At 44.6% G+C, this 27964-nt stretch overlaps 1 long non-coding RNA gene across 4 annotated transcripts in view; it reads right to left on the bottom strand.

Moving 5' to 3' along the window:
• LOC311609490 overlaps positions 1-27964 on the bottom strand; it is a 47830-nt gene that overhangs the window by 4576 nt on the left and 15290 nt on the right. Inside the window, exons 3-4 of one of the 4 annotated variants that reach the window (XR_014783407.1) lie at positions 18571-18667; positions 16916-17130 (exon numbers count right to left, since the gene is read on the bottom strand). The exons of 2 other annotated variants lie outside the window; for them this stretch is intronic. This is a non-coding gene — a long non-coding RNA (uncharacterized lncRNA). Of the gene's footprint in view, positions 1-16915; positions 17131-18570; positions 18668-27964 lie in introns of those variants that run through there. One more of the 4 variants, XR_014783408.1, reaches the window with a different exon arrangement.

Genomic DNA, 27964 nt, shown 5'->3' with positions numbered 1-27964 from the left:
AATCAAACGTATCTCCATGTTAGGTGCTGGTCTAGTTAATCACAGAAATAATCTTTACCCCCACCCCCCAAAGACAGGGTTTCTCTCTGTCTTGGACTTGCTTTGTAGGCGAGGCTGGCCTCGAACTCACTGCACTTCCTGTCTACTCACAAAGATCCACCTGCCTCTGCCTCCCAAGTGCTGGGATTAAAGGCATGTACCACCACTGCCCAGTGAAATAAGCTTTATTTAGCCTCCTGTAGATGTTTTCAAAGTTAGTCAGATAGAAAATAGCTAGAAACAAGCAATGTTTGCCTATTCAGATATACTATAGATAGACAGATGGTCTTCAAAAACCTCAGAGATCTTCAGAACAGGCATTTAAAGATGTTTTATTAATAAAAGGCTTTTTTGACAGTGAGACATGTCAGCTCCTAGCAACACCCCTATTTTTCTCAAATAAGATGATGGGCACCAATGAACCTCCATTTGGAGTTAAGCTAGCCACTAGACAAGAAACTTTCCTTGCCTCGACTGATGCACAAGCTGTGGACAAGTAACACACAAAGAAACTCGACTGCTGAACTTTACAAGGACAAGATAGGCAAGTCCTTCATAATGCCTGTTTCACAGAAAAGTCTGTTATATACTGGGCCAGAAGGCCAAAGATGATGCCCCAACATTGTAGAGCAACTTGGGTGACTGTCCAGGCATCTAGCTGTCTCTAACATCTCCATAGTGTTGGAAGCTGCTGGCTCTGCACTTCCTATCTACTCAGGTAATATTTACCCTCTACTTTCTAAAGGGGTTGATGACCAGACAGGGTTTCTCTGTGTAGCCTTGACTGTCCTGCCCTCACTTTGTAGACCAAGCTAGCCTTGAACTCACAGACATCTGCCTGCTTCTGCCTCCTGACTGCTGATATTAAAGGCGTGCACCATCATCACGCAGCTAAATAAATTTGTTGTTGTTGTTGTTATTGGTTTTTCAAGATAAGGTTTCAGCCAGGCATGGTGGTGCATGCCTTTAATCCCAGCACTCAGAGGCAGAAGCAGCCCAGATCGCTGTGAGTTCAAGGCCAGCCCGGTCTACAAAGTGAGTCCAGGACAGCCAAAGTTACACAGAGAAACCCTGTCTCACAAAAACAAAAACAAAAAAATCAAGACATGGTTTCTCTGTGTAGCCTTGGCTGTCCTGGAATCACTTTGTAGGTCAGGTTGACTTCGAATTCAGAGATCCACCTACCTGCCTCTGCCTCTAGAGTGCTGGGATTACAGTCGTGTGCCACCATGCCCAGCTGTGAATGTAACTTTTTTCCCTGAGACAGGGTTTCTCTGTGTATTCTTAGCTGTCCTGGAACTCATTCTATAGACCAGGCTGGCCTCAAAGTCAAAGAGATCCATCTGCCTCTGCCTCCCAAGTGGTGCCACCGCCACCACCACCTGGCCTTTTTGTTTTGTTTTTGTTTTTGTTTGTGTTTTTTGGGACAGGATTTCTCTGTGTAGCCTTGGCTCTCCGGGACTCACTTTGTAGACCTGGCTGGCCTCGAACTCACAGAGATCCACCTGCTTCTGTTTCCCTGAGTAATGGGATTACAGATGTGTGTCACCATTGAAAGGACCAGAAAAGCTCCATTTTGAAAAAGAAACTCCATTTTGTGTTAAACCTAGACACAACCTAGGTTACACCTAGATTCCAGAAAAACCACAAACTAGGGTAAACAGAAAAATAGCCCCTAGCAACACAACCAGCTCACCTTGGGAAAGTCCAAATATACTCTCTGCCAGTCAAGCTGACCAATGGGTGGTCTGGCATATAACAACAACCAACTAGGAGAAGCCAAGCCAAAGTTCCTAACACCCCCATTACTGCTTCAGCCAATCTTTTCTATAGGCCAACTTGCCCCTACACCTATTACCCAACCATGAAACTCCAGGGCTTTTAACTCTCTGCTTGCAGCTTTTCTGCCCAAATGTCATCCAATCATATACTGTAAAACCCACTTCTTTGTCTAAAACCTATTAAAAAACCCCCTCAATTGAGAATCGAGGCCACTTCCCTGCATCTGCAGTGCCAGGGCATGGGAGGGGTGGTCCAGGTTCAAACCCGCAATAAAGACTTCCTTGCCATTGCATTTGGACTTGCTCTTGGGTGGTCTGTTCGGAGAGTCTCAAAATTTGGGCATACCACTATGCCCAGTGTGAAGGTAATTCTTACCTGATAGCTTTTATAATTGTTCTTATTGTATGTCATTTATTATTGTAAGAGAAAGATCCTTTTATTGGACCAACAGGGGGAGATGTTGGGGGGGTGGGTTTGTGCACTGTGTATTCAAATGCTGATTTCTGTACTCAGAGATCTGGTTACAGTCCAGATGCTGGCATCGTCCTTTCTATGAAGCATCTCCTCTCCATCTTCTGATTGCTTAATAAAGATCTGAACAGCTTATAGGAGGGCAGGAGAGTTAGGGCTGGACTTCTGATCCCAGGGAGGAAGTCCCAGGTGGAGAGGAAGAGAGAGAGAGACAGAGAGAGAGAGAGAGAGAGAGAGAGACAGACAGACAGACAGACAGACAGACACAGAGACACACACACAGAGAGAGAGAGAGAGAGAGAGAGAGAGAGAGAGAGAGAGAGAGAGAGTGTCACCATGAGGGAGCCACCAGGAGGACATGGATGGAGTAGGAGCAGCTATGGCTGAATTAAGATGGCAGGTAATGGGGCACATGGCTGGGAAGGAGGCCTGCATAGATGGGTTAGAATAGATGAGTATCTGCCCAGCTATAGTGCTTGATTCTTATTAATAAAAAGGTCTCTGTGTCATATATATATATCTCCACAGCCATGTGGAGACGGGGTTTGTGCTCTGTCTTGTGATTCCCTACCATTATCATATGACATCCCAACCAAATGTCAAGAATCAGTGGGACCAATCAATCATGAACCCAAACCTCCAAAACTATGAGCCCAAATAAACCTTATGTTATGATAAGTATATCTTTAAGTGTGTGTGGGGGTGGGGGTGGGGGGTGGGTGGGGTGGGTGTGGTGTGGTATGTACGAACTTGCTAATACCTGCAGAATCCACAAGAGGCCAGGCCATTGGAGCTCCTGGAGTCACAGGCAGTTGTAAGGCGCCTGGCAAGGGTTCTAGGAACCTAACTTGGGTTCTCTGAAAAAGTAGCAAGTACTCTTAACCACCGACCTTTCTCTCTACCCTGCCTTTTGTTGTTTGAGGCTGTTGGTTTGAGTTGGATTGGAGGTCTCAAGTGTAGCTAAGGCTGTCCTCAAACGTGCTGGACAGGCAAAGATGACTTTTCACTTCTGATCCTCCTGTCTGCACTTCCAAGTACTAGAGTTACAGGTGTGTGTAATTCCAATGTGTGTGTGTGTGTGTGTGTGTGTGCGCGCGCGCGCCAGCATCCTGGCTCTCTGAACTATCTCAGGAATATAATACAGTGAAGGAATGCCGCCTGACACACAGTCCTTCACATGTGTGTGCAATCTCAGGTTCTTTAGAGACAAGAATCATTCCCCGTGCCTTTGCTTGCCCTGACGTAAATAAGCGTGGGACGCTGTGTACAAAGTAGATAGGTGCTTAAAACACTACATAGAAAGAGGGGTAAACAAGGAAGTTTAAGTTCTTATTGGACAATTACTTCCTGACTATCTGTCGTCAAGCTAGCAAAGTAACAATGGAGGAGTAAACAAAAGATAAATATCTCCAAGAGCGATGGGTACAATATAAAATCATAATGAAGCAGGTGGGGAGTAGGCGGGGAGATAAACAAATGAATAAATGTATCAAATTTCTATTAAATGAAAGCCACACATATAAGACTTAAGTTATGTCCATGTAGATTTTACCCCTGCTAGATTTTATAGAGCTACTTAACGTCCCACTAGTTTGCTATAGTTATTATAACAAAATACTAAGACTGGGTGGATTAAATAAGCAAAATTTATTGTCTTGGGGCTCCAAAGGGCTAGAAAAACATTTAGATTCTTCTGAGAGAGATGCAAGGAGAAGACCTGTCTGTCTCCTTGAACTGTAGATGGCCATCTTTGCCTTACACCTCCTCACGCGGTTTTCCGCTCAAGAATGAGTCACTAGGCGCACGCATAACACCTGGGAGAAGTTTCAGAATTGTTAGGCCGCATTCACATTTGTCCAAGAAAACGCAAAGCAAAGGACAGAGCTGCTTAACCCAGGAAACTGAACAAGGTTCATAGCCTGCAGCAGTTCCTGGAACTCTCTGAGTCAAAGGAAATTATGTTTCCATGACACAGTCTGGCTCTGGATTTCTTAATTTGGGGTATTTGCACGGGGAGAGGAGACTTGCTCCTGAATAGTCATCGCTCTCCTCCTCTCAAATCAATGACCCACTGCTTCTGACCTAAGAATTATTTCTGCAGCAACTACATGAGTCATGGAGAGAAGGCTTGGCTCTCAGAAGGAGGAGGAAACAGCAGGAAACAGGGAGCGAGGTATCTTTAGCCTGAGACGCACCCCCACCCCCACCCCTGCATCAGGGCGCAGAGGCAGATGGGAGGCAGCAGCTCAGCTTCTCAGTTGCCATCCGAGGTAGAGACAATAACACCAACAAAAACTTTCAACCAAGTGTCTCTCTATCTTCAAGAAACACTATTCCTGTTCCGCAAAGGCACCCGAAGTCCTACACCAACTGGACACACTACTGGTTGTCGCTGGACCAACACAAAAACTTAGGACCCAGCATCTCAGTGCGAGGTTACCACTGGGTGTGAGAGATAAGGCCGCTGGTAGCATAATGTGGTTTCACCATTATTTACATGTTGAGGTAAGGCTGTGTGCTAGGATGGTCTCCTAGATACAAATGAGGTTTCTTTTCCTCTCTCTCTTCCGTCCCCCCTCCCCCACTCCCCCCATCGCCCCCACCCCCCACCCCGGTTTTTCAAGACAGGGTTTCTCTGTGTAGCCTTGGCTGTCCTGGACTTGCTTTGTAGACCAGGCTGGCCTCGAACTCACAGAGCTCCTACTACCTCTGCCTCTCCAGTGCTGGGATTGAAGGTGTGCACCACTATGCCTGGACAGCTTTTTTTCTAATTGTTTATTCATTCATTTATTTATTTTTAAAATTCTTTTCTTTGTTTTTGTTGTTGTTTGTTTGTTTGTGGTTTTTTGAGACAGGGTTTTACTGTGTATCCCTGGCTGTCCTAGAACTTGCTTTGTAGACCAGGCTGGCCTCAAACTTACAGAGATCCGCCTGCCTCTGCCTCCCTAGTACCAGGATTAAAGGCATGCACCACCACTGCCCTGCTATTATTGTTTATTCATTTTGAGACAGAGTCTCACTATGTACCTCTGACTAGACTAAAACTCACTTTGTCAGCAGTTCTCAACTGGTGAATTGTGACTCCAAAGACCAGCTGAAAACAGAGATATTTATATTATTATTTATAACAATAGCAAAATTGAGTCACCACAACATGAATAACTGGATTAAATGGTCACAGCATTAAGAAGGTTGAGATCCACTGCACTATGTAGCCCAGGTTGGCCTCTGCCTCAGAGAGCTGGGATTAAAGGCCTACCCCACCCTTCAGAACGGCATAGTTTTCACTTGTGACCCAAATCCAGCCCATTGCCTCTTTTTAATACAAAACAAAACACTTCTTTGTCTATAGCTGGTTTTGCAGGACAGCGGCAGAAATGATAAGAGATGCTACGGCCCACAAAGGCATAGATAAATAAATTACTATCTGGTCCTTTACCTAAAAAGTTCACCTGGATTGGATGATTTCAGTGCCAAGTTGGTGAGCCACCCAACTACAGTCCCTTGGAGCAAAGGTAAGCTGTCCCCACCAAGGCCAGCCCCTGTCTATCTTTGATTTGTGAGCCAAATATTGCTTCAAGCCACTAAATTTTAAGAGGATTTTTGTTTGTTTGTTTCTCAAGACAGAGTTTCTCAGTGTAGCCTTGGCTGTCCTGGAACACACTCTGTAAACCAGGCTGGCCTCGAACTTACAAATATCCACTTGCCTCTTCTGCCTCCCAAATACTGGGATTAAAGGCGTGTGCCACCACCACCTGGCCTGAGAGGCTTATTTTATGGTAAAAAATAATCAGAATTCTTTTCAGCCATGCTGAACTCAGGAGAACCTGGCCCTAGCAGCTCACCTTGTGCTCGGATTCTATTACTTTGGGTTTGTCTCTGTAGATACGAACTTAGAGAAATTAATTAGCGACAAGTGTGGTATTCACAACTCAGATGCTTTCTGTTCTCAGCTCCGAGGGGAGTTAGCTTAAATGTCCCCAGTTCTTCAATAACGCCGTTAGCTATCGCATTGGTTTTATCGCTAGGAAAAGATAATTTTATGCTATTAGCTAGTGACACCTCATTAAACTTGACCCCCTAGTATTCGCTTGCCAGCAGTGTTATAGTTAAGTGAGAGGGCTGATACTGTCAGACACAGCTGTGAGCCAATGCTCCTAGTGGCACCTTCTATGACATAGACACGCAGATACTCCCTGCATTAAAATGAGTGAAGCTAAAATGCGAACACAAATTAAATATAGGAGCAGAGCGAAGGCTGTGTCTATTATTAAGCAATGTTGAGGTTGTGTTTGGCGATGCTTCGTCTCTCACATTAAATTGTATGAGATTTTTGTGGGGGTATTGAGTTAGTGTGATTAATTGTTTTTATAATTGTATAAGCTGTGACTAGAACTGTGAGCTTAGGCTTGTGTGTCTGTGTGTGTGTGTGTGTGTGTGTGTGTGTGTGTGTGTGTGTGTAACATGGGGCTGCTCAGTACAGCCAGGCAGTAATAAAATTATTCTTTAAAATATTCTCCATGAGAAAAATCACAAATATTATACAACTCCATTTTTATTCTAGGGATAACTAGACATCCCAGAGAGAGAAGGACCTCAAGGAATGCAGAGTAACTGTCAGACAGGCATGGAATTTGAGCATGGAATCAGCAAACATTTCTAGAGAATGAGTGAGGACGGTTGCACAACAGAGAAAGTCTACTTACCACCACTGAACATGACACGTTTAAAAAAAAAAATCAAAATGCTAAATTTTATAACACCTCTACCTTATTTATTTTTTTCCTGTGTGATGGGGGTTGATCTAGAGCCACCACGTATTCAGATGTTAATTGCTTGCCCCACCCCCACCTCAACTTCTTACTGTTCTACAAGGAATCCAACTTCACCCCCTAAATTATCTCTGACTGGCCAGTAAAGTGCTGACACTGGCTGAGCAGGAGAGAGGAGACAGAGTGAAGGTTTGTGGACTGGAGAAAGTAGGAGCTCAAGGAGGAGGAAGAGGAGGAGGAGGAGGAGGAGGGATACAGGAGGAGGAGGAAGAAGAAGGCCAGATTCCAGAAAGGATAGTAACTGCATAATGGGCAGAAGATAAACTGATAGTGGAATAGTAGATTGGATGTTATGCTCAGCTCTGTGTTTAGTTTTTGAATACATCTTAGTCTCCACGTGGAGTTATTTGGGAGGGAAATTGCTGTTACAGAAGTAACTGAGCTTTACTAATATATGGATGAATATTAATTATTAAAGTTCATCTACACTATATTTTATTATAATCAAAGAGATCCAAATAGGAGAAATCTGAGCTTAGGTTAAAAGTAGCTAAGGAGAGGGCTGGAGAGATGGCTCAGTAGTTAAGAGCACTGGCTTCTCTTCCAAAGGACTTGGGTTCAATTCCCAGCACCACATGGCAGCTCACATCTGTCCCTAATTCAGTTCCAGGGGATATGTCACCACCATACAGATATTCATGTAGGCAGAATGCCAATGTACATAAAATAAAAATAAATAATAAAATATTTTTTAAATAAAATGCTTTAAAAAAAAAAAAAGGTAGCTAAGGGGAGCCAGGTGGTGGTGGTGTATGCCTTTAATCCCAGCACTCAGGAGACTGTGAATCTGAGGCCAGCCTGGTCTCCAAAGCAAGTCCAGGACAGCCAGGCCTACATAGTGAAACCCTGTCTTGGAAAACCAAAAATGTAAACAAACAAACAAATAAAAGCAGCAAGTGAGGCCAGAGAGACGGCTCAGCAACTGAGTGCTTGCTGTGGGGCTGGAGGGATGGCTCTGTGGTTAAAAGTAAGTCTTTGCTGCTTTTCCAGAGGACCTGAGTTTATTTCCCAGCACCCATGTCAAGCAGCTCACAACCAAGTCCAGCTATAGGGGATCTGACACCCTCTTCTAGTCTCCGTGGACACCTGCACTTATGTATATATGCACCCACACACATACACAAGGCCTTCACACACACACACACACACACACACTACACATAAATACAAATAATCTTTTCTTTTTTTTCTTTTCTTTTCTTTTTTTTTTTAAAGATTTATTTATTGTTATGTATGCAGTGCTCTGCCTGCATGTACACCTGCAGGCCAGAAGAGGGCATCAGATCACATCATAGATGGTTATGAGTCTGGTTGTTGGGAATTGAACTCAGGACCATTTGGAAGAGCAGGCGGTGCTCTTAACCACTGAGCCATCTCTCCAGCCCCATTTTTTGTTTGTTTGTTTTTTGAGACAGGGTCTCTCTGTGTAGCCTTGGCTGTCCTAGACTTGTCTCTGCCTCCCGAATGCTGGGATTAAAGGAGTGTGCCACCACGTCCAGCTAATTTTTTCTTTTAAAATAGTCAAGGATCCTTCTAGAACTGTTCTCTTATGGCATGGGTGGTTCTCAACCTGAGACTTCAAAGGTGGGTCCAAGCACAGAAGAGAACGGTCCCCCTGAAAACACAAACATGTGACATCTCTCCCTCCCCCCCCCAACCCCCGCCGAGACAGGGTTTCTCTGTGTAGCCTCGGCTGTCCTGGACTCACTTTGTAGACCAGGCTAGCCTCGAACTCACAGCGATCCATCTGCCTCTGCCTCCCGAGTGCTGGGATTAAAGGCGTGCGCCACCACGCCCAGCCTCATCTTCCCTACTCTCAAAAGCTTCATCCTTACCACATCTTCACTGTGGTTTTCTTCTACCCCAAATGAGAATCATTGCTTTTAGCAGAGGAGCACGTCAGAGAAACATGGGGAGACGAGGCAGGAAAGAGGAGAGAGGGTGTTCAGAGGAACTTGGAGGTCAGGCATTGAAGCGGCTCACACGCGGCTTGCCGATTCTGTTCTATCTCCTCCAGATCTTTCCAACAACTGCTTTCATTTCTATTTTATAGGACAGAAGCCGAGTCTGGGGGCTGCAGAGATGGCTCAGGGGTTAGAAGCACTGACTGCTCTTCCGGAGGCCCCGGTTCAATTCCCAGCACCCATGCGGCAGCTCACCACTGTCTGTCTGTAACTGCAGCTCCGGGAGTTCCAAGACCTTCACACAGCTACACATGCAGGCAAAACATCACTGTACATAAAATAAAATAAAGAAGTAAATACTTAAAGAAAAAAAAAAAAAAAAAAGGAAAAGGAGTCTGGGAAGATCGGCACGCTTTCCTGACTTGTCACACAGCTCGCAAGCAGCGAGGGTGAAAACCAGCTCTGATTATGAAAGCCGCTGCTGCTGCTGTTGCCCGGTTCGCCTGCCTCCGTGTGTATTGGGCCTGGCCTCACTGTAAATGCTGACCGTCACCTGCTCGGTGAGGGCTCTGCCTCGCTGCCTGAGATATGTCTTCACCCTGAGATTCTATCACCACACTCTGAAAACCGGTTCTAAAAATAATGCCGCCAGCACCTTCTGCTCACCCTTTCCGAGGAGAGGGGAAGTAAGCAAAAGCAACGGCAGGTGCTGGGCCGGTCACGTCTTCCTGAATTTGTTTCTTCTCTTAGGAACAACGCATTTCCCACCCCACCCCTGCGCTTCCTGCACTCTGTGCTTCCTCCATCAATTCCTCTACTCCCTCAAGTTGCATGCCGAGGCAGCAGTAGCCGCGGACTCCTCCTCCTCCTCCTCCTCCTCCTCCTCCTCCTCCTTCTTTTAATTTGTTGCTGTTCGTTTGTTTTAGGTTTGGGGGTTGGTTTTTTTCCTTTTTTCTTTTTTTTTTTTTTTGTTGTTGATTTTTTGTTTTGTTTTGTTTTTTTGTTTTTTGTTTTGTTGTTGTTGTTTTGAGACAGGGTTTCTCTGTATAGCCCTGGCTGTCCTGGACTCACTCTGTAGACCAGGCTGGCCTTGAACTCAGAGTGATCTGCCTGCTTCTGCATCCCGAGTGCTGGGACTACAGGCGTGAGCCACCACCGCCCAGCTCTGAATTGATTTCTTATGTAATGGTGCCCATTTGGTATTTTCTAGAGTTAGATCAACGTTCTGCAGTAACCATCCTGAGGGATCTGGGAGAGAGAGAAAACAGTTCTACTGAGTGACCTATATAAACCCTGTCAATTTCAGAAAAGATTAAGTGTGTGTGTGTGTGTGTGTGTGTGTGTGTGTGTGTGCGTGTGTGTGTGTAAAATTGAGCTCACACTGTAGGTTTGAGTTACTAGATGACATTTATACCCCCCCCCTTATAGTTGCTCCTAGACAGCAGGCCTGTCTCTGGAACACCAAGACTAGAAATTGGTCTCTTCCTGGTGCAAAGGCTTTAAAGAAGCTCATAAACGTAAATACTGCCTTTCGTAATTGTTTGGTTTGTTTTGCTTTGTTTTTTTGAGACAAGGTTTCTCTATGTAGCCTTAGCCGTACTGGAACTCACTCTGTAGGCCAAGCTGGCCTTGAATTCATAGAGATCTGCCTGTCTCTGCCTCCTCAGTGTGTGTGTGTGTGTGTGTGTGCGCGCGCACGCGCGCACAAATGCTACACAGAGAGATCCTGTCTCAAAAACAATAAGAGAGCAAGATCTAAAAAACAAAAATGCCTCTAAGCTGTAAGTCCCACTTGTCCAAGGACAGATAACTTCCTGAAATGCTGGGGGCTGTTGCTCATGTGAGATAACAAAGTATATTTGTGCGTCTGTAAACAAGCTTAGTTGTCCCAAGTGCACAAGATGTGTGCTTGATTACACATAAGCAGGAAGTAAGTCAGGATACATATTTGCCTCTGATTGGACCAAGTCAGGAAGTACGACGTGCTGTGGTTTTTCCTGTATAAGCCCCTAACTAATGTAATTCAGGGTTTTAGTTTGAGCATGGGCCCTGGGTGTGGGTCCGGCCAGTATTCACGGTCCTGGTCAGTATTTAGTAAAGCTCATTTCAAATTTGGCTCAAAAATTACAGTAGTGGTCTTATTCTTTTTTGTTGTTGTTGTTTTTAATTTATTTATTGTTTATACAGTGCTCTGCCTGCATGTGTGCCTGCACTCCAGAAGAGGGCACCAGATCTCATTATAGATGGTTGTGAGCAACCATGTGGTTGCTGGGAGTTGAACTCAGGACCTTTGGAAGAGCAGTCAGTGCTCTTACCCTTTGAGCCATCTCTCCAGCCCCGTGGTCTTATTCTTGCCTGGCAGGATTAACATGAGCAGGCAGGCAGCATGCACAGAGAAAGAGAAAACAAGAAATACCTACATATGTCTGGATTTTTCTTGAGCACCAACTGGTTCCCTTTATTTATTTTTTTTCCCAGGGTTTAGATTTGTTATGGCAATGTGAGAAAAGAAATCGTAAGGGTAGACCAGGCTCCAAGGGAGGACTACTTTGATTTTGTTTTCCTACAAAAGAAATTCATTTCCCTATCAGCAGCTCTTGACCAAGGTCAAATGAATGGATGGCATTTTTTTTATTTATGTATTTATTTTTTATTTTTTTGGTTTTTCGAAACAGGGTTTCTCTGTGTAGCCTTGGCTGTCCTGGACTCACTTTGTAGACCAGGCTGGCCTTAAACTCACAACGATCCACATGCCTCTGCCTTCCAAGTGCTGGGATTAAAGGCGTGCGCCACCACTGCCTAGCTGATGAATGATATTTCTCTTTTCCTACATGCAAGAAAATCGTGTGCATGCAATGGTACTGAAGCTCTTCAACAGTCTCCACCTCCTCTTCTTTCTTCAGTCCTGCTATTCAAAGTACAAACGTTAGGCCTGCACTATCGGTAGCACTTTGGAACTTGCTAGAGATGTGCTCTCACGCCCCATTCAAATCTGCTTCATAGGAATCTACCACTTCCCCCAAATTCCCAGGTGACTCACATGCGTGCTCATTGAAGTGTAAGACTGAACCTCAGCATAACTTCAGGCTACAGCATTTCGCAGTGGGTGCGGCGGCATTACTGTGAACTCTGAGGTGTTTGCACTGGTCCCACTGGACAGTGCACTGGTCAGATGCTATACACTTTAGGTGTTTGACAGGAAGCCTGTGGATGGTAATGCAATGCTATTAAGTAGCCCAGACAGTTCTTCAAGCTTTTGAGAGTTAACCATTAAACCTTAATTGGTGGAAACCTAGGCTTTTAGATTAGGCCTTCTGTAGTACAAGCATGTCCTCTATTTACCAGCTGTGGAAACCCATAGGCACTGGTAGAAATGTACAGCCCATAAAAACCAAATTAAAGATCTCTCAGTCTCCCACAAAAAAAAAAAAGGTGGGGGGTAGGGCCTGGTGGGTGCATGCCTTTGATTCCAGCACTCAGGAGGCAGAAGCAGGCGGATCGCTGTGAGTTCAAGGCTAGCCTGGTCTACAGATTGAGTCCAGGACAGCCAAGGCTACCCAAAGAAACCCTGTCTTAAAAAAAACAAAAACAAAAACCAGTCTCTGCAACTTGCCCCATTCTGGGTGTGGTTTGCTTCCTAGTCAAACAAAGCTGGGTGTGGTGGCTCCCACTTCTCCTACTTTAGAAGCTCAGGCAGAATGATTGGCCTGAGTTCAAAGAGAGCCTGTGCTACCCAAAGCGTTCTAGTCTCAAAACCAACCAAACAACAACAATGTCCATTAGATAAGCCCTTGACCTAGCAAGCCACTTGGCGCAGAGGAAGAAACCTCTGAGGGACCATGATAAGCTGCAGAGACCCTCGCAGCTAGAATCCAGCAAGGTCGCCTGATGCTGCTGTTGAGTGGTTTCTTAAAAATGAGCTAGAGCCCTGCTCCCAAGTCTTCCTAAGAGGAGAGAAGTTATGGGCAAGAACAGAGCATATTCTTAGGGAGAGGCAGAGTGGAGGGTACCTGGGAAAGCAGCCCAAGCCATCTGCAAATAGATTGTCAGGGTTCCTTTACCACCCCTGGTAAAGGAACATCCAGAGAGTCAGTCAGCGGGTGGCAGCTGGGAGTTCAGCTATCTGTTATAGTACATCTTGGTTTCTTTCTTTCTTTCTTTCTTTCTTTCTTTCTTTCTTTTTTTCTTTCTTTCTTTTCTTGAGACGGGGTTTCTCTGTGTTGCCTTGGCTGTCCTGGACTCGTTTTGTATACCAGGCTGGCCTCCAACTCACACAATCCACCTGCCTCTGCCTCCTGAGTGCTGGGATTAAAGGCCTGCACCACCACACCCAGATTTTTAAAAAATATTTATTTATTTATTTATTTATTTAATATGTATACAGTGCTCTGCTTGCACCCTTGCAGGAGAGGGCATCAGATCACATTATAGATGGCTGTGAGCCACCATGTGGTTGCTGGGAATTGAACTCAGGACCTCGGGAAGAGCAGATCAGTGAATACAGGGGCCGAGAACGAGTTCCTAAATGAAGAAATAGAACGGAGGTAAAGAAATGAAACATTTTGGTAAAGCTTTGTAAAAGCAGGAAGGAGAAATGGGAGAAATAAGGTCTAGGGACATGAAAGTGAACCATAGAAAAAAGAAAGAAGGAAGGAAGGAAAAAACACTGCACTGAACGCTCCAGCACCTCCCGCCTTGCTGCCAGCCATGTAAACTGCGTCTTTCTTTCTTTTCTGAGACAAGCTTTCTCTGTGTAGGCCTGGCTGTCCTGGAATTCCTTCAGTCAGACCAGACTGGCCTTCAACTCAGAGAACAGCCTGCTTCTGCCTCCCCAGTGCTGGCATTAAAAGAGTGAGCAACCCCCATGACCCACCTCGGCTTTATTTAGGTTTTCTAAGACAGAGTTTTCTCTATGCAATCCTGGCTGTCCTAGAACTCATCATGTAGACCAGGCTGGCCTCCAAACTCAGAGATCCATCTGCCTCTGCCTCTGCCTCTGCCTCTGCCTCCCATGTGCTGGGATTAAAGGTGTGTGCCACCACTACCCTGCTTATTTTTCTTTTTGAATGTATATGTATGCATGTAATGTCTGTGTGACAGGACGCTATATGTATGCAGGTGCCCACGGAGGCCAGAAGAGAGTATCCTATCTGCAGCTGGAGTTACAGACAGTTGTAAGCTGCCCACATAGGTGTTAGGAACCGAATTTGGGTCTTCTAGAATAGTTAAAAGTGCTCAACCCCTGAGCTGTCTGTCCGGCTCCCTTCTGTCTTTTCTTGGTGTTCTGGAAGTGACACTTCATCTCTCTTTTCCCTCATCAGGTTCTAACAGGACCATTTTCCCCCTCTGCCTCCAGATACATCAGCCTTTATTGTCAGAATATCAGAAGCCCCTGCAGTTACTCACATAGAAGCCACCATAGACCCATGAAGTGTCCCATCACATATTTTTTCCTAAACTGTAAACCATTTATGCATATAAACATGTGAATATCTTATATATGTAAGGATCTTATATATGTAATATGTACATAATATATGAGTTTTGTGGTTAAAAAACTCAATAACATTTTAAATTTGTGGTAACTGCTTAATTATACAAAAGCTACATATTTGTTATAAACTGTCCCTACCAAAATCAGTCGTAGTCTTTTACTGAAATACAAGGGGTTTTTCCCCAAATGCAAATATGTTTAATTAATTTAGTATCTTTTTTGTTTTTTTAACTATTTATTTATTTTTATTTTATATTCATTGATGTTTTGCCTGCATGTATGTCTGTGTGAGAGTGTCAGATCTTGGGGTTACAGACAGATATGAGCTGGGAGTTGAACCCGCATCCCTTGGAAGAGCAGTCAGTTATCTTAACTGCTGAGCCATCTCTCCAGCCCAATTTAGTGCCTTAAAATGGCAAACATTTGCTGAATATAACCTGTTGTCTCAGCTCATACCTCTGCAGAATGAAATCAGGTCACAGTGATGGTAAAAGTAGCATCGTCAGTTCTGGGAAGTCTGACCTCACTCAGGTCCTTGCCCACTCTTTCTGGGAGTTTTTAATATGGAGTTGGGATGAGGTGGCCTCATGTGTTTTCCCAAGTAAAGTTTATCCAGCCACAGACCCATCCCTTCCATCCCTAAGCCCCACCAAGCTGTATCCCACAGCTGTTGTGTTCAGCTCATAGAGCTCCCCACCCATACCATGACTCCCATCGGCATCACCCAAAGGAGAGAATTTTAGTTCCCCCCAGGGGACTGTATTCTGTTGAAGCCAGAGTCGTTGACTTTACAGCACAGAAAAATTTCAGGATGAGTCAGGATGAAGCAAACCTGGAGTTTATTAAGAAAAGCCTTGAGGACTGGAGAGGAGGCTCAGTGATTACCAGCTGTGTGCTGCTCTTGCAGAGGGCCCATTCCCAGCACCCACCTGGCAGCTCACAACCACAGATAATTCCTGTTCCAGGGGATCCAACACCTTCTTCTGGCCTCCTGGGGCTCCAGGTATGTACATAGAACACAGACAAATATGTAGGCACACATAAAACAATAAAAAGCACGCCTGTACTCCCAGCACTCAGGGAGGCAGAGGCAGGTGGATCTCTGTGAGTTCGAGGCCAGCCTGGACTATAAAGCAAGTTCCAGGATAGCCAGGGCTACACAGAGAAATGCTGCCTTGGAAAAACCAAGAGAGAGAGAGGGGGGTGGGGAGGGAGAGGGAGAGGGAGAGGGGAGAGAGAGAAGGGAGAGAGAGAGAGAGAGGAGGGAGGGACGGAGGGAGGGAGCGAGGGAGAGCGAGAAAGAGAGTAAAATTTTAATATAGATGTATGCATGGTGGGGGCAGGCTGAAGAAATAGGTAGTTGAATATACCTAGTGTGGCCATGGGCTTCTCAGGAATGTCTCATTGCTTTCCTAGAGACTGAACCTGGGTCTCACACATGAGCAACTTTCACCAGCCCCTCTCCCTTTTATTTTATTTATTTTATTTTTTGGTTTTTCGAGATAGAGTTTCCCTGTATAGCGCCGGCTGTCCTGGAACTCATTCTGTAAACCAGGCTGTCCTCGGACTGAGAGATCTGCCTGCCTCTGCCTCTGCTTTTTTTGTTTGGTTGGTTTTTTTTTTAAGATTTATTTATTTATTATTGTGTATACAGTGCTCTGCCTGCATGTACACCAGCAGGGCAGAAGAGGCATCAGATCTCATTATAGATGGTTGTGAGCCACCGTGTGGTTGCTGGGAATTGAACTCAGGACCTCTGGGAGAGCAGCCAGTGCTCTTAACCTCTGAGCCATCTCTCCAGCCCATTGGCTGGTTCTTTTGAGACAGAGTCTCATCCAGGCTCGGTTCCCAGGACCCACATGGGTCTCACAACCATCCATCATCCATCACTCTAGTTGCCGTGGATTCAACCCCTCTTCTGATCTCTGTGGGCACCGGGCACACACGTGGTGTGCGTATATTTGTATAGACAAAACGTTTATACACATAGATACATTTTTAAAATTTAAACATATTTAGAGAGAAAGAATCACTATGGAAGCCCCTGACTGGTCTGGAACTTTCTATGTAGACTAAGCCGAGAGCTCCATGTATCTCTGCTTCTGCCTCCTGAGTGCTAGGATTATGCCCCCCCCCCTTTTTTTTTTTACATACTTTAAGTTATTTTATTACTTTATTTATTTTATTTTATTTTTTTGAGACTAGATTTCATGTAGCCCAGGCTGACTGAGGAACTTCCTGCCCCACCCTTCTAGAGTAACTGGAATTACAGGCCTCTGCCTCCAAGCCCACAGTTTCTAAAGTAGCTTTTGAAATCATAACAAATTCAAAGGATTAAAAAAATAAAATAAAAAGTACTTATCTCAAAAACTTTTATTTACTACCCAAGATAAGGTACATGATGTTGTGTAATAACATTTACAGCATGGTAAGATAAAAACAAACTAAAAAAAGTCACAGAATTTCTTATTATACATAGGTCACACGGACATCAAGGCATGTTTTGACTATAAACATGGTTAACCATGTGACTGTGAGAGTTTCTTGATTCTTAGCCACCAGGGGTGTGGAGCTGCTTTTCCAGACTCAGAAGATGAACACTGGGTTCCTGTGGGAGAGAGAATATGAAACTGCTTCAATAAGTTAACCGATTTAAAATTCAGAATCTTACCAGGCATCCTGACATACACCTTTAATCCCAGCATTCAGGAGGTAGAGGCAAGTGGCTCTTGGTGAGTTCAAGACCAACCTGATCTAGATAGTGAGTTCCTGGTCAGCCAGAGCTACACAGTAAGACATACTTTAAAAAAAAAGAAAAGAAAAGAAAAGAAAAGAAAGAAAGAAAGAAAGAAAGAAAGAAAAGAAAAGAAGCCTTTAATCCCAGAATGTGGGAGGCAGAGGCAGATGAGCTGTGAATTCAGGCCAGCCTGGAATATAAAGAGAATTCAGGACAGCCAGGGCTATTAAACAGAGAAATCCTGTCTTGAAAAATGAGAGAGAGAGAGAGAGAGAGAGAGAGGAGAGAAAGAAAGAAAGAAAGGAAGGAAGGAAGGAAGGAAGGAAGGAAGAAAGAAAGAAAGAAAGAAAGAACCAGGAACCAGCAAGATGGTTAAGTGGGATCACCCCTGGTGATCCAAACCTGGTACCATGTGACGGAAAGAGAGAACCAGTTCTCACCAGTTTTCTCACCAGCTGTTCTCTGACCTCCACACATGGGTCATGGTGTAGCATACTAGCATATTCTTGTACACACATATACAAAAATGAATAAATAAATATTTTTTTTAAAAAACCAAAAAAACCCTCAAAGTATTATTAAATCAAGAGAAACGACTTTTACTCCACTCTAACCTTGTTTATCTTTGAGGATGGGATGCTGGTAGACTAGAAATCTCTCTTCAGGTGCACTAGCCCAAACTGGTTGGATCTAAGATGGCTGCCAGAGTGAGTAGACAACCTCTAAAGTCACTATAATCCTGCCTTTCAGGGGCTGGAGAGATGGCTTAGACGTTAAGAGCACCAGCTGTTCTTCTAAGGGTCCAGAGTTCACTTCCCAGCAACTGACCACATGGTGGCTCACAACCATCTATGAGATCTGGTACCCTCTTCTGGCGTGCAGGCCACATGCAGGTGGAGCACTGTGTACATAATAAATAAGTAAATCTTTAAAAAAAAAAATCTGAGCCAGGTGTGGTGGCGCACGCCTTTAATCCCAGCACTCCAGAGGCAGAGGCAGGAGGATCACTGTGAGTTTGAGGCCAGCCTGATCTACAAAGCAAGTCTAGGATAGCCAAGGCTACACAGAGAAACCCTGTCCCGAAAAGCAAAATAAATAAATAAGTAAGTAATAATCCTGCCTTATTTGCATGTGAAATGACATACCCACCCCCACCCCCCCACCCTCCCACCCCCACCCCTGTGCCATGACAGTTGACAGCTTTTATGACAATGACTGAAGAGAACCATGGGAGAGAAAGAAAGCTGGTACTCAAGTTCCTGGAAAAATCTTCCCTTCCCAGGAAAAAACTGAATATTCTTCCCTCCTGACCCATGATAGAGGAGAAGTTGTTGCTCTGCAAAAGTGTCCTTCCCTGTCCAGTTTTGGGTAGACTTCTAAGACGGCTTCTCTTTACTCTCCCACAAATCTGAGAGGAAAACACATTTCAGAGCCAAAAAAAAAAAAAGAGCCAGAAATTATTTTTTAGTTTTCTTTATTAAAATATATTCATTTTTAGTTAGTAATTTTGTTTTTTCAGTTTCATACATGAATATTATATGTTTTGGTCCCCTTTCCCTTACTCTCACATTAAATCATATTCATAAACAGTTTAATAGTTTTGGTCACCTGTATATTGAATTCCTTGATAGCCCAATAGAGTTTATTCATATTAACAAGTCTGTCGGGCTGGAAAGATGGCTCCGTAGTTAAGAGCATTGACTGCTCTTCCAGAGGTCCTGAGTTCGATTCCCAGCAACCACATGGTGGCTCACAACCATCTATAATGTGATCTGATGCCCTCTTCTGACCTGCAGGTGTGCATGCAGGCAGAGAATGTATAGATAATAATAAATAAATCTTTTTTTTTCCTTAAGTGTGTTTGCATGTAGACCAGGCTGTTTTCAAACTCACAGAGATCCTTCTGCCTCTGTCTCACAAGTGCTAAGATTAAAGATGTGTACTACTGCACATGGCCTATTAGAATGTTTTAAAAGCGTATTTTAAATCCAACTGACCTTTTTGTTTGTATGCTTTTGCTTTGCTCTTTAAAGGAGTGCCGTGAATCATTCCAATTGGTAGAAGAGAAATAGAAAGATGAATACTAGGTCTGTGTACCTATCAGCTATAGAGTGCTGTTAATTGCAGGCACCTGAATTAGATGTCTTTCCGTCTCTTACCTTCTATAGCCTACTTTTCTTTCTTAGGAGTCATCTGCATATTGATGTGGTAAGAGGAAAACACGGTTGAGAACTTACTGCTTAGGAGTGACTACACGAGCACCAAGAACTGGCCACCAGGGGCGCAGTGTCGCTACAGCCAAACAAGGTTGCACACACAATCTGCATACTGAAGTTGTATAAGGGCCTTGAACTTCTGCCTGGAGCGTTCAAAGAGAAGAAATAGGAATGTTCTTTTCTAACCTTAGGAGTGAAGGGAAGCAAGCACTGGTTAATAAGTGTGACAGGAGGGGTGGTTTGGGTGGGTGGGCAGATGGAGAGAAGAGCAAACTCAACTTTCAGAAAAACCCTTCCAAAAACAGAGCTTGGAGCCAGGCATGGTGGCGCACACCTTTAATCCCAGCCCTCGGGAGGCAGAGGCACGTGGATCTCAGTGAGTTCCAGGCCAACCTGGTCTACAAAGCAAGCCTAGGACAGCCAAGGCTACACAGAGAGACCCTGTCTTGAAAAACAAACAAACAAACAAACAAACAAAACCAAAACAAAACAAAAGAACAGAGCTTGTATCTTTTATAATGTTTGTCCTGTCTCCTAACTTCCTAACTGAGAAAACGTTGCTCTGCTGACCAGATTTGCTTTTCACATCTTGGCTACATAAACTTATATTTAAATTATCACACATTTTCTCACTCTCTACAAAGGAAAGGTAGGAACCAAGCAATGTCTCATCTTGATTGTTTCTTCCGTCTCTGCCTGCCCAAGCTGTAGGCAGGAAAGTCCCTCACCCACATAGTTATGTTCACCCTATACCTGGGCTGATTTGACAAAAGCAGGAGCCACAGATCTACCTTCACTGTGCATCTCAGGAAGGCTGTGGCAACCCAAATATTTGTCACCACTTGTGGGTTCACATAAAGGAGACAAAGCTCCTCACTCTCACCATCAGTGCCCTGAGGATTTCCTCTGTAGTTTTAGGAAACTTGACACAGGCCAAGCAGGGATTCAAGGCATGTGTGCTAAAAAGAATCTCATGGCTTGCCAGTCTATGAAGCAGAGTTGGAGATTTTATTATAAATATATAAGCTGGGTGGTAGTGGCACAAGCTTTTTAATGCCAGCACTAGGGAGGTGGAGGCAGGCTGATCTCTATAAGTTCAAGGCCAGCCTCGTCTACAAAGTGAGTCCAGGACAGGCAAGGCTACACAGAGAAACCCTGTCTCAAAAAACAAAATAAATAAATAAATACACATATACATATATATGTGAATATATATATATTCATATAAGACTTAAGCAAGCATGATTAGGAGAAAGGGGCACATAACAGTAAGCTACACCCAAGAGCATACGTGAGGGCTTCTTAAACTGGAATAATAGAACGTGTGTTTCCAGCTAGTTGGTGGTGGCACATGCCTTTGATCCCAGCACTTGGGAGGCAGAGAGGCAGGTGGATCTCTGTGAGTTTAAGGCCAGCCTCGTCTACAAAGAGAGTTCCAGGATAGCCAGGGCTGTTATACAAGGAAAACCAGTCTTAACTGCCCCCCAAAGAATGTGTGTTCCTCAAGGGAGATTCACAGGTCACTAGGGTTTTTTGTTTGTTTGTTTATTTGTTTTTTTCCATCTATGGAATTTGGGGGGAGGGTTACACATCTGAAAGGATTACAATTTACAATTGATCAGATGTGGGTGGCCTATGCATCCACCTGAGGCCATGTTGATGTCCCAGGTCCATGCTGCCAAGGGCTATGTCTGGGTTGGTGGTCCTACTGTAGCTTGGGACTGTGTTGATGTCTGTGGCCCATGTTACCACTAAGGGCCACGTGGATGTCCATTGTCTGAGGCCATGTTGATATCCGTGGTCCATGCTGCTGCCAGAAGTCATGTAGAAGTCCATGACCCATGCTCTCACTGACTGTAAAGGGCAAGCATGCTACTTTTGCAATGACATGGGTGACTGTACACTCATAACTGAGAAGGAGGAGCATAGAAGTCTTCTGTGACAACCTCTACCGCCACCTTACCCCCACCCCAAAAGTAACAGTCTAGACAGGAAACCATAGAAGAGATCTCTTAAAAATTGTAATAGGGGGCCGGGGTGGTGGATACACCTTTAATCCCAGCACTCAGGAGGATCACTGTGAGTTTGAGGCCAGCCTGGTCTACATAGTGAGTCCAGGCCAGGCAGGGCTACACAGAGAAACCCAGTCTTGAAAACCAAAACAAAACAAAAAATTCTAATAGGGATGCTGAAGTGTAGCTCTCCACAACCGAGAGCATCTATTGGGGTGGAAGGTGTGTGTGTGTGTGTGTGTGTGTGTGTGTGTGTGTGTGTGTGTGTGTGTGTAGACTCCATTTTCTTTAAGGGGCTGGCTACCGGGAGTGTGCCCATGCTCACTTATGTCTTCTTCTTCTTCTTCTCCTCCTCCTCTGCTTCCTCCTTTTTGTGTGTGTGGGGGATGACAAGTCACAAGGGTGGGAGGGCTGGGAAGTGAATGTGATGGGGTACATGCTGTGAAATTCCCAAATAATCAATAAGAATATGATGGAAAAAAAAAGTGTCCCCCACAGGGACACTGCGGCTGATATCTGGAGAAAGCAATGAGGTCCTGACCAAAGTCATATGCATTTAGGCCTTAAGCCTGGGTCATTGCTATTCTAATACAAAATATGTATGTATGAAAGGAATGTTAACTCTATGTCTTCAGCCATTATAGCAAATGTTAACCACACTAGAGATCTTGATTTTCAGCGGTGGTAGGCTCCTGTCAGACTCCCTGCTCATGTGCCAGTAATCTCCCTGTCTTTCCATCCTGCTTTATTCTCTGTGCTACGACATGCCCTGATATAGTGTGCTTACCTACCTATACTTGACCTTCTGCTTGCCTGGTGTTCTGCCCGGTATTTTAAATCATTTACCCAGAGCCTCATCTATACTTGAATCCCAGTAGCCTGTCCCCATTTTCCCTGCACTTTTAAATTTAGAGTGGACAAAATGTGAATGAATAGAAGAATTTTAAAAGTCTCCCTCTGGCTCTTGTTGGCTTTAAATGCTACCATTCCATGGAAATGGATGTGGGCTCCCCGCCCACAGACTAACCTCCCTTCAGTAGATACATGGAAATGAGCCAGCAATCTTAAAATGATATCCCCGTTTATCTGGGCATATTGAGTGTACGCGGAGCTAACATGAGTCTGCAGGGCGTGGCGTGGCAGCAAATGGATTTGAAGTCAAGCGATACCATCTGCAGCCGAGACTCGGTTGAAGACCATCTGCTCATTCTTGGCAAGTACGGCAGATGGGTTTCCCCTCCTGGGGAAAGATGGATAGGAGCCCACACCTCAACGGGGCTGGGCCTCAACAGAGGTCTCCAGTTCTGACAGGATACTTACTTGTCAGACAGGACGGTGCCGGTAGGTGCTTTCCGCTGTAGACTGCTTTAACAGAGCAGAGAAGGAAAGGGGTCCCAATGAACTAGTGGTTGTGAAATCAATTTAAAGAGTCTACAAACATTTTGAAATCAAGTGCAAGTAATAAAATGGGACAGAAGGAATATGTTGACTGTGGGGAGGGAAGGATGGCTCAGTGGTTAAAACTGTGCAAGGCCCTCCCGGTGGACGCGAGTTTAGTTCCCAGAACCCGCATCAGTTGCGTTACGACTGCCTAGAACTCCAGCTCCGGGGAATCTGACGCTTCTGGACTCCGTGAGCACCTAAACTCACGTGCACATACTCGCACAGAGTCAAGTAGGTCGTCAAAGTACGGTGGCGATTGTAAGGAGAAGCATGCTTCGCTTCCGGGGCCTAAGCTTGCCCGGCCATTTCTGAGACGATACGAGGAAGGAGGGAACAAAGGACGGAGACGATTTATCTATCATATGCAGAAAATGAAAATGTAGGCAGCAGAAGATATAATAGGCTACAGTTTAATGTTCAAAAATAATAAACTCCTCAAGAAAACAATAGTTGTGTGGAGGCAGGCATGTTGTTTACGACAATGGGTGATTTCAAATCAGAAATTATGCAAATGACTACTTTTCTGTTTTGTTTTGGTTTGTTTTTGAGACAGGGTTTTTCTGTGTATCCTTGGCTGGCCTGGACTCACGTTGTCCTTGAACTCACAGAGATCCGCCTCCTTCTGCCTCCAGAGTGCTGGGATTAAAGGCATGAACCACCACGCCCAACTTGCAAATATCTATTAATGAGAAAAACTTATTGTACACTTACTTCAAGCACTTTTGTAGCTGCTAACAGAATGAGGAAGGACTACTCATACCATCATGAAAATACAACCGAGATGTACCATTCATTAGGAAATCATTCAGCAGTGAAAAATTAAAAATGGCCGGGCGTGGTGGCGCACACCTTTAATCTCAGCTCTCAGGAGGCAGAGGCAGGCAGATCTCTGTGAGTTTGAGTCCAGCTTGGTCTACAAAGGGAGCCCAGGACAGCCAAGGCTACCCAGAGAAACCCTGTCTTGAAAGAAAGAAAACAAAAATTCAGAAAGAAGTACAGCATTGTGGCTCCCAACCTTAATCTCAGCCGTCAGGAGGCAGAGTTAGAAATCTATGAATCTGAGGCCAGTCAGAGCCACAGAGTGCATATAGTGAGACCTTATCTAAAAAAATTAATAATGAAATAAAGAAGAAAATTCAAAATATATATGTTATAATGTCATTTTTTATAAATGGCAATTCATTCAACAAATATTTATTAAAAATGTATAAGCTTTGGACACTAGTGTAACAATTGAAAATCCAGAAAATAACATAGAAAATGATACAGAAAACCTTTTGCTGATAGTTTTTTTATTTTCTTTTGAAGTGGAGATAGCCCACTCACACTTATGACCTTCTTAGTTCTAAGATTAGAGGCAGGGTATGAGGGCTCACATCTTTAATTCAAGCACTCTGGAAATAAAGACAGGTAGGCTTCTGTTGGTTTATGTCCAGCCTGGCTTACGTAGGAGTTCCAGGACAGCCAGAGCTATGTAATAAAAAGACTCTGTCTAAAAATAAATAAATAAATAAATAAATACATAAATAAATAAATAAAATAAAAAAATAGTGAGCCAGGCCTGGTGACACACGCCTTTAATCTCAGCACTCAGGAGGCAGAGGCAGGCGGATCACTGTGAGTTCGAGGCCAGCCTGGTCTACAAAGCGAGTGCAGGACAGCCAAGGCTAACACAAAGAAACCCTGTCTCAAAAAAATCCAAAAATAAATAAATAAAATAAAAACAAAACCAGCTAGCGGTGGCCCACCCTTTTAGTCCAGGCATATTCTGTTCATGATGAGTGACAATAAACAAGTCAATAGGTTTCGCAGTTTAGAAACGGAAGGTACAACGAAGAGTAATAAATCAGGAAAGGAGAATGAACGAAAACGGGCGCAGGAAAGAAACCCAAATAGCCGCTCCATGAGTGAAAGGGAAGTTTATTCCACACTGCCAAGCTGTCTCCCAGGAAATCAAGAAAAAGCGACAGGGGAAAAGTTTTCCAGGGTTAAAATGGGAAGGGGATTTCGGAGCTGAGATAGGTACTGTGAACAGGGAATGAGGGAGGCCAGAGCACTGAGCTGGGCAAGTTAACAGGCACCACAGTCAACGGCAGAGCCACAGGGTCCTCTAGCCAGAGAAAAGGAGAACGAGTCCCTCCTTAGCAAGCAGAAACTTTCTTCACGCACACCCTTCACCCCAACCCCCTCAGGGAATGGTTGCTTTTGGTCCGAATGCCCGACCTTGCTAAAAGGACTTTCTTGGGGGACCAGACAGAGAGAGTCCTGTAAGAGAGGAATTGCACCGTAAAGCCATAGAGCTGAAGTCTGCCACTTAAGATGCAGTTTGTGTAGAGACCTGAAAGAGGCGAGGAAGCGTGCCACGTGGCTGCTGAGGGTGAGTTTTGCAGGCAGAGCAAGCCTGTGGCTCGGAGGAAGGCGCATGCGTGGATTTTTCAGGGGGCACTGCGAGGCCGACGTTGCCGCAAAGAAACGAGAAGCAAAGTAGACATATATTTAGTAAATCCTTAAAACTGCCCAGGCACGTAGACAGCGGCTGTGAGCAACTAGTTGACACAAGAAGAAACACAGACCGAAAGCCATCATTTAGGATGTTTAAGAAGCTGCTCAAGTGCAAAAATCAAATATTCAAGTCGGGCATTTTTCTGCCTGAGGGCAGTGTCTGTTCTCTGCGAGCTCTGCGAGGCTAGGAACCCGACCTATGTCTGCTCTGTTTACATTTTCTGTCGTCTGGCGCTGTTCGCTGTGCTCACAGGCATTCGTGCTGGCTAGCGGTTACACGCCTGCAATCCCAGAACAATTCCGAGCACTCCACTCATTTAATCTTCACAAGATGCCTTTGAGGGATGTACCACTATTGTCATGTTGGCCGTAGTGTACTGACACACAAAGAAAGCAAACAAATTTCTGAGTGTTGTACGTCAAAGCAAGAATTTAAACCCAGATATAGTGGTACCAGACTAATGACCTAAATCACTATACTACCTCGTTTTCTCCTCCTCCTCTTCCTCCTCCTCCTCCTCCTCCTTCTCCTTCCCCTCCTCCTCCACCTCCACCACCCTCATCACCCTCATCACCCTCATCACCATCATCTAAACGGTCTATCACCCCTGCCAGTTAGCAGGTAGGCCAACTGTACATCTTCACCTCTCCTTACTCTCCCTCAAATCTAATCCCCCGGTGTCACTCCCGATTCCATAGTGACCGCCTGCTTCAGCCTCCCCTCCCCTATGCCTCCGTCTCTAATCCTATAGACCTTCCTCCCCGCTCACTGTTTATCCTAGCCTGCAACTCCAGCAGGCATTTGCTGGCGATCCACCGCCTGCCAGAGAAGCAAGAAGTCCATCCAAGGAGCACTTGAGATCCTCCCTGTCCATCAGCCCAGCTCACGCCCAGCCCCACGGCAGACTACCTGCTGTGGCCTCTCCTCACACTCTTCCCCAACTCCCAGGAACTAAGCAGAGTCTAGTGGAAATACCTGCCTTCCTCCCTCCTGTGGACCCCATCAGCCCCCACCCACATTCCTAAGAATCAATTTCCAATATCCAGAAACACATTTTATCCAGAAACCCAAGTTTCACCTAGCAGGATTCCTGAATTCCCTACCAGACAACACACAGCCATGACACCCTACTAAGAACCAGAGAGGCCAACAGAACCCAAGGAAGAAGGCACGTACTGGACCTACACAAGGCCAGAAATCAGCACCTGGAATTACAATCCTCCCAAACCCAGCTGCCCAGATGCCAGTGTTAAAACACAATCAATAACAACTAGCACAATACATCTCCATGAGAGCCCAAAAACCCTACTATTGTAGCCCTGAGAATTGCAACATAGCTGAAGTGCAAAACAAAGACCTTAAAATAGCCTTTATGAATATGATAGAGGTAAAAAAAAAAAAAAAAAGACTACAGCCCTTAACGAAATCTATGAGAACATAAGCAATGGAAGGAAATGAATGAAACAGTTTAAAATCTGAAAGCTAAAATAGATTCAATAAAGAAAAACCAAAGCTGGGTGTGGTGGCGCACGGCTTTAATCTCAGCACTTGGGACAAGGCAGAAGCAGGTGGATCAATGAGAGTTCGAGGCCAGCTTGGCCTACAAAGTGAGTTCAGGGACAGCCAATGCTATACAAGGAAACCCTGTCTCTAAAAACAAAACAAACAAACAAAAAACACAAAAACAAAACAAAACAAAAACCAAAGAAGAAGAAAGAACATGGTGGCACACACCTTTTAATCCCAGCACTCCAGAGGCAGAGGCAGAGGCAGGTGGATTGCTGTGAGTTCAAGGCCAGCCTGGTCTACAAAGCGAGTCCAGGAGAGCCAAGGCTACACAGAGAAACCCTGTCTCAAAAAGTAAAAAAATAAAAAATAAAAAATAAAAAGAAAGAAAGAAAAAGAAAAACCAAAACTGGAAATGAAAATTTAGGAACCTCAGAGGCAAGGCTCATCCACAGAACATAAGCGATGGAGGGGAAAAAAAAAATCTCAGATAGTGAAAACTAGATAGAAGAAATGGAAACACCAGTAAAATATCTTAAATCTGTCTGAGAGCAATAGGAAGTAGAGGAAGGAAAAAAAAAACAACAACAAAGGTCAGAGAAACAGAAAATGTTTTCAACAAAATCATAGAAGAAAACTTCCCTGACCTGAAGAAGGGGTGTTTGTCAAGGGTTGCAGCAAGGGAAGGCCGGGCACTGGTGCACGCCTTTGATCCTAGCACTGGGGAGGCAGAGGCACATGGATCTCTGTGAGTTCGAGGCCAGCCTGGTCTACAGAGGTAGACTCAGGACAGCCAAGGCTACACAAAGAAAGAGATTAGCAAAAGATATTCCAAGCAAATAGACTTAAGAAGCAAGCTGGTGTATCCGTTTTAGTATCTAACAAAATAGACTTCAAACCAAAACTAACCAAAAGAGAAAGAGAAGGATACTACATACTCATCAAAGAAAAAAAAATCCACCAAGATGACATTTCAATTCTTTTATTTGTGTGTGTGTTTTTATGTAGCCTTGGCTGGGATTAAA

This window comes from Acomys minous (assembly GCF_964271855.1).
Source record: "Acomys minous genome assembly, chromosome: 11".
Classification (NCBI taxonomy): Eukaryota; Metazoa; Chordata; class Mammalia; order Rodentia; family Muridae; genus Acomys; species Acomys minous.
Note: the sequence above shows the minus strand (reverse complement) of the source record. Positions and strands in the feature narration are given on the sequence as shown.